Genomic DNA, 12788 nt, shown 5'->3' on the forward strand with positions numbered 1-12788 from the left:
ACACGCACTGTAAAACTCTTTAGCATTTTTACAACAAATAAACATATCAAGGAGTGAAATAAAGTGCACACGCACTGTAGAAGTCTTCAGCATTTTTACATAACATATCATGGAATAAAGTGCACATGCACTGTAGTACTCTTTAGCATTTTTACAGCAAATAAACTTATCAAGGAGTGAAATAAAGTGCACACGCACTGTATAAGTCTTTAGCATTCTTACATGACATATCATGGAATGAAATAATGTGCACATGCACTGTATAAGTCTTTAGCATTTTTTACATATCACACCATGGAGTGAAATAAAGTGCACACGCACTGTATAAGTGTTTATCATTTTACAAGAATCTAAACGTATTGTATAAGTGTTTACCATTTTACAAGAACTAGGAAAGGAATGGGAAGGATTGCGTCATGGTTGTAGCACTTTAGGTTGCACGCAGCTGCACTGAAAGTCCATATCTTTCTACAGAAGCACAACACCAAGTGAGACAATCTGAAGTTCTTTTCCTTGAAGTATTAATCAGTGTAGGCAAGACACAGAAATGTCGTAGTAATATTCCATGTTACCATTTTGGTAGTACATTAGGTACACCAAACAGTGGGACTATTATAACATCTCCATCGCTCAAGGTGGTGGACAGCATGTCGTGTCAACACCACGTTCTTGTAAGGTACTCCAACGTAGAATTAGTGCAAAAACCAAATATAGTGCTCCATGATCATGAGGATAGACAGGACAAATGGATATTGCAGTAATTTCTGGTAATTAGGTCAGAAGGTGAAGGACATTAAGTCACATACTAGTTTTCATTGAGAATTACACTAGTCTAACAACTGATTTGAGTAATTGGTGGCACTCATCACCCAGTTACTGAACATTTCTGTACCATGTATGTAGTATTACAGAATAATGTTCATAAATCGTTTGTTTACAGAGAACATTGGCACTCATTGCCCAGCTACAAACCATCAGAAGTCATCATTCAAAATGAGTTAATTATTGGCATAGCATTTATACATAATTAATCTAATTATAGTAATCATTGGCATCATAGGTCATCTTATTACAGTAATCAGTGGCATTCATTGGCCAGTTACAAAGCATTTTTTCTTTGTGCTAGCGATGCATTGCGTTGGGATCGATAATTAATAACAATATTTGCTTTTGAGTTATTGCTGCAAATGAAGATGTGTAACGTCATTCGTCATGAGTCAGCTGTAGCAAGGTTATGAAACACGTAGAGTATATGTGATCACATTCATAAATGACATAGGTTTAATGAACAACTGCTTATAGCACATTAATTTCATGAATAATTTCTCCTGCAAAATATACAAAAATGGATTATTAAACTGAAAGAAGAAACGCATATTATGCTGAAAAGTAGTGAACTTCGAATTAACAGGTAGTGAAATGTGTATAAAAAATATATGTGTTCTCTAGCTGTCCTTTCCAAAACCTTCAGTCATCATACTATGCGATATAAGATATACTGCCAAAACGAACTGAAACAAATACTTAAATAACTACATAGCATAAATACATAAACTTCAACATTATCCTCATCTGTAAAGAAAAAAAAATTCATTATCCATATTATCATAACTCAATTATTATCATTACCTGTAAAGAAAAACTTCATTAACCATAGTAGCATATTCTTCATCATTATTCATCACCATTCATTATCATCTGCAAAAAAGTCACTTCATTATTCATTATACAACTATTCCTTATTTCTAGCATATTTCATCACTAAAACTAAGATGTGTAGTTCTGTCTGACAGCCTGCATCAGTCGCCTCGTATTCTGAAAGAAAAAATTAGTTAAGACTGCTTTTCTACGATGTGTATAGTATATTCTTGTTAATGCTTGTTAATTCTGATCCATTTACTCTTCCTCACGAGGTATTGCATCTTCTTTCGTTCATTCCGAAGGTGAAATTCCCATGTCGGTTTAATTTATATATTTTTTTACACGTTATTGCTTTCTGAAAATGATGAACAAAGATTAATGTCTTGCATTTAAATCATATACCCACTAAATAAAAACTGGTTTATAGTAACATAATTGAGCATACAGCATAGCATGACAGAAAACGTAATATGTCAAAAACGTAGACAGTGTTCAGAGGCAAAAATGTACACAGTGTATCACAATGTAGCAGCAAAAAAGTAAAGTAGTCACGATGTTGAGATATCATAAGGCAAAATGTCAAAGTCAACTGGTGTTTGTTATATCTTAAATATTTCATAGTGCATACAAACAAAACAGGAAAACAATCATACATACATAAAAAATGATGACAAGAAATGTGACCTTCTTTGTGTTCAGCTTGTATGTTGTGTAGTTAATAGAGGCGAGAATTGAAGACTTTAATGGAGAGAGAATTTAATAAAATTAATATGTCACTAGATAAAATTGCATAATTATTCATGATGCGTAAGTTTACCTGGAAAATGTGCACGGTCTGATGTTTAACGACAAGAAGAGCGACCTGCTAACCTTACCTTGCCGGGCACTTGCCAAGAAAAAATACGATAATCATCAGTAAGTGTTCATGTGAATATAATTGCATAAGTGATCATAAAAAAATTAGGAAATGGCATTACAGTATGATAAATCATAAAGTATGTTCATCCAATAAAAGGTTTGATGTTGGAGATGTGGTGGTTCCCTTTGGTTTTTCTGGTTCTCAAAGTTTCGACGTGTACTACATTGAGGTGAGGAATGCTGCGAATCCGATATGGACCTGCGTATAGAAGCTCAAACTTACTGCATCTACTCTTTCCACTGTTGGATAAATAGTGTGTACGTAATAATATCTTCTGTCCAATGTGAAAGTCACGGCGTGTACAAACCTGTTTTTGCTGTCTTCTCCGGCGCTCTACGGCACGTTTGATGTTGTTCAGCGCAATGTCAATTATTTCATGGTGTCGTAGTCGACGCGATGTAGGAAAGGTTACTAATTCTTTAATTTTGTTATGTGGTTCAACATTTTTCAGCATAACAGACGGAGATAGCATAGTAGATTCATTTGGTATGGAATTAATTACATTCTGGAATGAGAGTATGTGTGTGTCGCAATCAATATGTTTTTTATGGCAGTATATTCTACACAGTTTACCAATTTCTTTCATAAATCGTTCAAAAGGGTTCGAAGAAGCATGGTACCTGGGTATATAGATCGGAGAAATGTTTCTAGCTCGTAACATACGTGTCCATATAGCAGATCGAAACTGTGGTCCATTGTCGGAAATTACTTTCAACACATGCCCTACTTGAAATAGAAAATGTTTTACAAATGCTTTCGAAACAGTTTTAGCAGTAGCTTTGCGTAACGGAGTGAAGGTAACAAGTTTTGAAGTGAGTTCAACAGCTACAAAGATGTAGCAAAAACCTCTATTAGTTCAGGGAATCGGACCAAAAATGTCTACAGCCTCCATATGTCTCAATTTAACAGGTACAATGGGATGTAATGGAGGAACATGTGAAGTCGTGTCTGACTTAGCCTTCTGGCAGATTTTACATGACGCTAAAACTCGTCGTATACGTTTCTCCACGTTGGTAAAATAACAGTTCTGTCTCAGTATAAGAAAACATTTTCTGGCTCCGTAACGTGCGTAACTTAAATGAGTATACCAGATTAATTTGTTAACAAGTTTGTCAGGATGCATAACAACCAACTGTTGCTGTCAGGATGAGAGCGGCGAAACAGAATGTCATTGCGTACAGTGTAATGGTTTCTAATGGTAACATTATTCCTATCTTGCCAAAGGTGTTTAATTTCTTTCCACGCGTTGTCTTTACTCTGTTCTTGTGCTATGTCTTGTAATGACGATGAAATGAAATTTTCAAATGGAACTTGTTGAATGTACATGACGCTGAAATTTGCTTTGCAGAAGTTGGTTGCGATGTCTTGCTGATTGTTGCTGAGAGAACGGGATAGTGCGTCTGCTACAATATTTTGTGTGCCGGGAATGTGAACAATTGTGAAATTAAATTCCTGCAAATAAAGTTTCCATCTACTTAATCTGTCGTGTGTAAATTTAGCCGAAAGTAAAAATTGCATCGCTCTATGGTCTGTGCAAACGGTAGTGTGTCTTCCATAAAGAAAATGTCTAAATCTGGTAAAAGCCCATACAACACATAATGTTTCAAGTTCTGTAACAGAATAATTTCGTTCAGCAGGTGACAGAATGCGACTTGCAAAAGCGATGTTTTTAATTACTGTTTAACCATCTTCTTCAATTTCCTGAAAAATATGTACGCCTAAAGCGGTATTAGAACTGTCGGTGGCAATAGAAAAATTTCTGGAAAGATCTGGGTGCGATAAAAGTGGTGCATTCAACAAAGCATGTTTCAAATAACATTCTCGTGAACAAGACTATGTGTGTCAAAAGTATTGCTTGCTTTACTGGAAAATGCAACCTGTACTGTATCTAGTCAAATTCTATCAGACGTGTTATTATTTTCGGGAGGATGCTGTGGCATTTCGACTATTTGAACTGTTCTGTTATTTCTTCCAGACGTATTACGTTCTGGATGATACCTACTGTCTGGTTCACTCATGATCATATGTTGTTGCTGATGTTCTTGCTGCTGATAAGATCGACTGTTATTAAATGTACGCTGAAAATTGTGCTCATTATTTTTACGTCTGTCATGATAGTCATTTCTATACGGCGCATTGCGATAGGAATTGAAATAGTGTGTTTTCTGTACAGACTGGTTTCCTTGTTGCTGTGCGTTACTATTTGTTGGAGCTAATGCTATACGTGCACGCGGCCAAACATTAAAGCTCGGTTGACCTTGTACATTACATTGTTGGTTAGGTATGCTAACCGGTTGGTTTTGTTGCTATTGCGGTGAAAAACGTCTATTGTTACCAAAATGCGTTTGCGACTGCTGAAAATTTTGTACATACTGATGATTACGATTTTATCTGTTATTAAAATTACGCTTGTAGTTCTGGAGTGCCTAATGAAAATTGTCACTTTGGGTCAAATTTGTCATATCCGGTTTTCTTTATACGTTTCTTAATCCTAGATAGAGCAATAGTTGAAGAGCTGTTTTGATAGATATAAAGGATAGTAGACGAGAAGGCAGCAGTGCAGAAAACTAAAGATGAAACAGCACTACTACGGCTCGGGGCCCTGTGCACGGTAAGGCACATATTCATTAAAGCGTAATGAATCCCCTGATGTCAATTACGTGCTACAAATAAACTTTAGCTTTTGCGTTACAGGCAATGGCGGTAAAAATTCAAAAGCAAGTTGTTGTATTAAACCCAATTCTAGTTTCTGCATTACACGCAATGGCGGTGAAAGTACAAAAATAAATTGACGTATCCAGTTCAAAGCGTATACCTGTGCTCTGTCATTTTCACCTTAAATATTCTTACAGATAAAAATTGCTTGTAATCGTTATCGTCTCTGAATGTGTGAACAGGTTCACGATTGCCTAAGAATCTGTTTGTCTGTGTATTTTCGGATTTTAAGTCGAGTAGTCTCTGTAAATTACTTAAGTTATACTGACTGTACGAGTGTGACAAATGTTCGCAACGTGGCGTATGCTGTGACGTGTTAGTGAGAGAAACAATTTTCATTTCTGTCACTTTAAAACATTCGTCAATTTGGCTATTCTGCTGTTCACATTTCTTATCGACTTCCATATCCACAGTGTGTGAAAGTTCTGGTGACTTTAAATTCAACTCGTTGCGTATCTGTGTTGCGTTTTCTGAACATTGTTCAGTGACTGCATTAATTTCATCTCTATGTGATTCTGTTGTGGCTACATGTGTATTATTTAATTCTTGTGCAACAAATCTAATTTCTTCACTACTGTTACTGGCACAAGCCTTAATTTCGTCACGTAATTGTTTTTAGTATCATGACGTTGCACGGTATCGGCTGTAATCTGTTGACTAAGTTGTTTGTTCTGTTCATTAAGGTTGTCGTGTTTTTCATTCGACTGTTTGAAACATTCATTAAATTGTTTGTTCGATTCATTAAGTTGTTTGAGAAGGTCTTCTTGTTTTTCAATAAGTTGTTTGAAATTTTCATTATTTTGTAGCAATAATGCCATAATTTGTTCCAAAGTAACATTGCCTACTCTATTCTCTATGTTGTTTGATGGTATATCTGCATTTGTCACGTTTTGTGAAACCATTTGGTCATTCTGTAATTCTTGAAAACGTTTGTTCATCGGATGTGCACTGTTAGTCACTAAATCGGAATCAAATAAATTTGACGTACTTTGAGTACATTATTCATTTTCGTCAGAAATAATTATCCGTTCATTACGCAAATTTAGCAAACCGGGTGTTCATTGTAACAGAACGTGCTGCGTCATCAATTGTCGTTAAATTAACAGAGGACACAACTGAATTTGTTTGTTCATCATTAGGATAAAAATCATTACTAGCGGTTGGTATGCACTGATTGTCTGTAAATGGAGGTTTGTCATCATTACACCGAGTGTTGCAAGTACTATCGGTCAAATTATTAGAATCGGCTATTTCACTTATTACACATCGCGATGTACTATTAATAGTTTTTCGCGGCGTTTTTCGCAAATCAGAATTATTCACAAATGAAACAAGCACAATGCAAAATGCAACAAACACTATTACAACAAAGAGCAACAAATTGCCGATGATCTGTGAAAGAAAGTGACAAAATTAGTAAATGCGTTGCGCCAGATGCAAACTACGATTAAGTAAATAAGAGCAGATATATGACTACTTTTCAGAAGATTCACAAAGAAATACGATCCTGGCCGGATGTCGCCAAGTGTAACCTCCCCAAAGAGATTAATAATTAAATGAAAATGTGTGCCATGTGTAACCTCGCCACAAAAAATAATAATTAAATGAATTTTTCTAATATTGTAACCTGTGAACAAAATTGATTTTAATGTAACCTCTAAACAAAATTGGGTCCCATTTATAGTCTCTGTGCAAAGAATGCATTCACACTTAATATTGCCAGAAAATTCTTTTCTCATTTAATGTCAAGTTCGAAATAGAAAAATTCCGAAATACCAAAAATGATAAAAATGTTTAGTAACCTGATAAATTTTATGAGCACAGCAGCGCTGACCTTCGGTCCTGTATTCTGAATAAAAAAAGCAAAAATTGTTACCTCAATAAAACTGCAATTATATCAGCTCTTAAATTAGTCATTTTTCGACACAGCTTCGTGCAATGCTGGCGTATATATATATATATATATATATATATATATTTTATTATTGGAAGGAATGATCATGCATTTGAAATATTCTTTAAATTGAAATGAATGCCTTTCTTTAAAAGAGTTGCTTTATATTATAAAAATTATTATTGGGGCTTTTTTGGAACAAATTAAATTACAATTAACATACATTATTAAATATGCGCAAGGCTGCTTCTTTACCTTCTACAACAATACTCATCCACCAGAGTCCTGACCAGAGTCGCGAGCAGAGCACACAGCCGACGCATGCCGACTCCCGCCGACTAGCACGGACTAGCACGGACTGACGGCTACTGTCGACTCACCACTACTACTGTCGACTCGCGCGGTCAAGCGCAGACTAGCAACAGCTAACGATAAACTACTCTCTGGTCAGAGATTCTGTCATGCCTCGCCCATCGCCGGCAATATGTACGTCTTTCACTGTAAAGCTGCAACAGTAATTTTAAATAGAACTTATAACATAATTAAGGTAACAGTTACGCAATCATCACTTATTTTCCATAAACTAATGGGGACGTCACATGGGTTATTGCATCCATGTACGCCCAATACAGTCATCAAATACAGCCGTAAGCAGATTACATCACAGACCTAGTAATGTATGTCAGAGGCAAAACATTAGTGATAAGTGCTGACATTAATTCCTCAGGAACTCAGACAGAACAGATGACAGAGGACGTATAATCACGGACCTAATACAAGAAACACAATTACATGTAATGAATACGAAAGGACCTATACCAACATATGCAGGGTTCGATGGTACGAGCAGTAATATCGACTTTACTCTAGCAAATAATGCAGCAATGGCATACGTAACAAACTGGACTGTACACGACAACATAACCAGTAGTGATCACAATGTCATAACATACACACCAACTCACACTCAGAACACAACGAACAAACCAAACACTAGACTGTTATTGTCGCACAAAGCAGACTGGAGCAAATAAACGGAAACACAACACGATCTAGAAAACTTCAATGGAAGCATTGATTACAGAGCACACAAGTTAACACAGGTAATACAACATGCACAAAACACATCAATACCGACAGCAAAGAACACAAAACGAACTTACGAGACTCAAAGAAGATGCAAGACGCAAACGAAAATTATATCAAAGGGCGATAGCAGATAGGCAGACGAATAAGACTAGAAGCCTATAGGTTCCAAATGGTTCAAATGACTCTGAGCCCTATGGGACTTAACTGCTGTGGTCATCAGTCCCCTAGAACTTAGAACTACTTAAACCTAACTAACCTAAGGACACCACACACAGCCATGCCCGAGGCAGGATTTGAACCTGCGACCGTAGCAGTCACGTGGTTCCAGGCTGTAGCGCCTAGAACCGCACGGCCACTCCGGCCGGCAAGCATATAGGCATACACAAGACTTATACAGTCAGACCCCATACAACACTCGTAGACAACAATGGGAGCTATTTGTAACAACACAAACAGAGCAAAATAAATGGGGGAAACCATACAAAATACTGACAGAGAAGATAAAAACCCCACTAGTTCTGGGAACGCTAAGGCAGGATGATGGTACGATGACAAGGGGATGGAGGAATACAGCGGAGTTTCTGCTGTCTAAACTGCTCCCTGCCGACGATATCGATACAGACACACAATATCATGCAACACTAAGAGAAAACCTACACACACCATACAACACAGCAACTGTCACCTGTCCTTTTGCGCAAGAAGAGGTTGCGCTAGCAATCTCAGAGCTCAGAAACAAGAAAGCTCCTGGACCAGATGGTATCCACTCGGAAACACTGAAAAAAATAGCAACGCAGATCACCCTGTTCCTAACAACGTTACTGAACGATGCCTTGCGGCTGGGCAGGGTACCTACAATATGGGAAACCTCCAAAGCAGTCATTATTAAAAAATCAGCGGACAGGGATCCTTCAGATCCAAAGTCTTACAGGCTAATATGCCTAATCAACACCCTAGCAAAGATTCAGGAGAAGCTACTGTGTAAGCGCCTGCAAACACACAGAGCTCTCAGGGGTATGAGCCAACACCAATTCGGCTTCAGAACTGGCAGATCAATAGATGATGCCATCAACCAGGCCCTACACATAGTTAATACTACAAAACAGAAATACTTAATGGCAGTAATGATTAACATTGCCGGACAATTCGATAATCTCTGGTGGCCTGTACTGTTTCAAAGGTTAAAACATCTGTAGGTACCACAGTCACTGTACAACAGTTTCCTAGACTACTGTAAAGACCGAGTAGTCGAATGGCAGATGGACAGCCGGAAAGTAATTAAAAGAATTACCAAAGGCTGTCCTCAAGGTTCGATCTTTGGCCCCATCTTATGGGATATAACAATCGAACCCCTTCTACAATTTCTGGATGGGAATGACAGGTCAGACGGAATTATCACGTACGCAGATGACCTATTAGTTGTAGTCACTACAAACAACAGAGCCCAGTTAGTAGAGAAAGCCAGTGAAATACTACAAGCAATTACACAATAGTGTCACAACAATAAACTCAGGATAGCCGAAAACAAAACAACATACCCATTACTGAAAGGATCCCTCCAAAGGAATCCTTCGGTTAAAATTGGGGACACAAATATCAAACGAGCGCACGTTACGCGCTATCTTGGGGTACACATAGATGAAAAATTAAATTTCCACGAACAGTAAAGGCTAACAACAGACAAAGCAGAAAAAATACTACACAAACTGGTGAGGCTAAATTCAAAGCAGTACAGAATACCTCTACCAGTCATACGGCCATGCGCTCTTCGAATCAGTACTCATCTTCGCAGCTAGCACGTGGGCACATAGACTGAACGAGGGCAACAACAAAGCATCAGTCAGACGAGGGCAAAGAAGTGTCATACGTAGGCTATCTGGAGCCTTCGGCGCCACCTCAGCGCTTGCACTGTGTGTGGTGCTCGGAATATGCCCTATAGATATCTCGATCAAATATAGAGCTGCAAGGTACTGGTTAAAGATGGGGAGACTAGATAAGGCACACACAATAACTGGTGTGCCAATACAGACGATACGTCACCTTAAAATTTGGCTTTTGGATACATCGCAAGGTGAGTGGGATGTAAATGATAAGGGACGTAGACTGCACGACTTCCTCCCTCACATAAGGGAGCGACTGAGAATGAAACATATCGATCCCGGCCGCGGTATGGTACATTTCTTAACAGGACACGGACCTTATTCCACGCACTTAAACCGCGTGAGTCTGAGGCAGACATCTACATGCACATGCGGGGTTCCCCAGAAAACACTGTCTTTCTCTGCGGGCAATAGACATACACTACACTTAGACTAAACAGATACAGACATAGATATATACACAGAAATAAGAGACGAAGAATAATGGGAGCAATTAAACGTACCGACAGTCCGCCGGTGTGGCCGAGCGGTTCTAGGCGCTTCAGACTGGAACCGCGCACCGCTACGGTCGCAGGTTCGAATCCTGTCTCGGGCATGGATGTGTGTGATGTCCTTATTAGGTTAGGTTTAAGTAGTTCTAAGTTCTAGGGGACTGATGACCTCAGAAGTTAAGTCCCATAGTGCTCAGAGCCATTTGAACCATTTTTGAAACGTACCGACAAACAATATTTCAAAAACAACCCATGAAGAGTACATGCGGACACGACAGAACAGACATGCCTATGTGCAACGTAACAACAATCTCCAGAAGGTGGACAGCGATACCCACAGTGACAGCTAAAACAGTGACAATGGGGAGGAACAGGAGGAGGAAGCCAAGATGTGACAGTAAATAAATGTAAGGTGCTGGCGATCTAGCCAAGAAATCACCAAATGCTGTGCACGGATGGGCACCTAAAGTTAATACATAGGATTAGTAATAAATAGGATAAGCAATACTATTTCTCTACTAATAACCGTTTGTGTGTGTGTGTGTGTGTGTGTGTGTGTGTGTGTGTGTGTGTGTGTGTGCGTGTGTTTCTGTGTGTGTGTGACTGGCGGTCAACCACTCGAAGAACCATTCCGAGGTATTCACCGTCAGTCACATTCGGTGAAGGTACCAACAAATCTCTCCTCTATCCTACCAACTTTTTATATTCTTCTTAAAAAAACAACAAAATTTATTTATATTTCAACCTTAAATTATTGTTATTTTGAAAAGAATAACTTTTTGTAAATGTTGTAGATAAAACAAAAAAAAAAAGAAAACTGTAAAAAGATGAAAAACGAAAATTGTAAGATGTACGACCTGTTTTAAAACATCAGGTAACAGATCTATAATTTGGCAATAAATAAATAAATAAATAAAAATACAACGTAGGCTCCTGAACGAACACGAAACGTCATAGGAAATTGTTATCTTCCATCTCCATTTCCAGTACGAATTTGCAAAACTCTATACATATGTGCTTATCATTATCATGAAAGGCTTGTGGCTGTCGAACGTCTTTATGGTTTGCAATGCAGACAATGTCATAAAACGTGCTAGATTGATATGAAGAGTAAATAATTATTGGCTCGTACAACGAATGGAATACATGCAAAAATCTGTTCAACATGTCTTGAATTAGCATATGGGGCCAACCTGCAGATTACCTTTTACACACACACACAAAAAAAAAAACCTCTAGCTTTCTTAAACTGCTGGTTCCGTTGTAAGAGACTTTGGGCTGTGAGAGATGCAGTGTCTTATTCCTGACGAAAATACTGTGACTCCTGCTACCGCCTTGCAACACAATCTCCATGAGTACAATCGCGTGCTGCAGGTTGCCGCAACCCCTGCTCAGTTACAGTCATCTAGAGATCTCACTAAAACCATCTACATGTACAGCATCCGCCATTTAGTTTACAACCAAACTTGTTTACGACCCAGTAGTGGATACCGTACCCTATAGCACCAGTTCGCCACCAGAAACATAAGCATCGTTACAAACAAGGCTACGTTCCCGTCACTACCTCACTTCCACGTATCATCTGGCTCCACCTCTATACTTCTGCCAGGTGAGTGTTTAAGTCGCTTCTTGACCAGTCTGCAGCCATTTCTTTAGGTTTACGTCGACCGCTACTAGAAGATCCTCTGTCGAAGTTACCCCTCCGAGCAGGCTTAAGCTGGTTGCACCTGGCACGTCATCATGCGGAATTCAGTTAGCTGAGCCAAAAGGAGTCTCTCACCACAGTGTCCATGGGCCGCACCCGCGGGCTGTCCCCATGTGCTGTCTCCATAGACTTTACCCATCCTCGAATATCCTATACTCACCGCTGCCTGTGGCCTCCACGGACTATACCCATCCTCGAGCACACTTTGCTCACCACTGCTTACAGCCTCCATGAACCACGTCGTTCCTCGAGCAACCTACTCTCATAGTTACCGTCAGCTTCACGAGTTCGGACGTCATCCATTATCGAGCACTCTATGTTTACCACCGTCGCCGATGGGCTTCTAGGAGTTTGTACTTTGTCATTAGTATTCTGTTTATTAGATTTAATAAACACAAAACTGTTGTTTGGCACCTGAGCACTTCAATGACAGTCACAGACATTAACGACAATC

Source organism: Schistocerca cancellata, chromosome 2, assembly GCF_023864275.1.
Source record: "Schistocerca cancellata isolate TAMUIC-IGC-003103 chromosome 2, iqSchCanc2.1, whole genome shotgun sequence".
Taxonomy (NCBI): domain Eukaryota; kingdom Metazoa; phylum Arthropoda; class Insecta; order Orthoptera; family Acrididae; genus Schistocerca; species Schistocerca cancellata.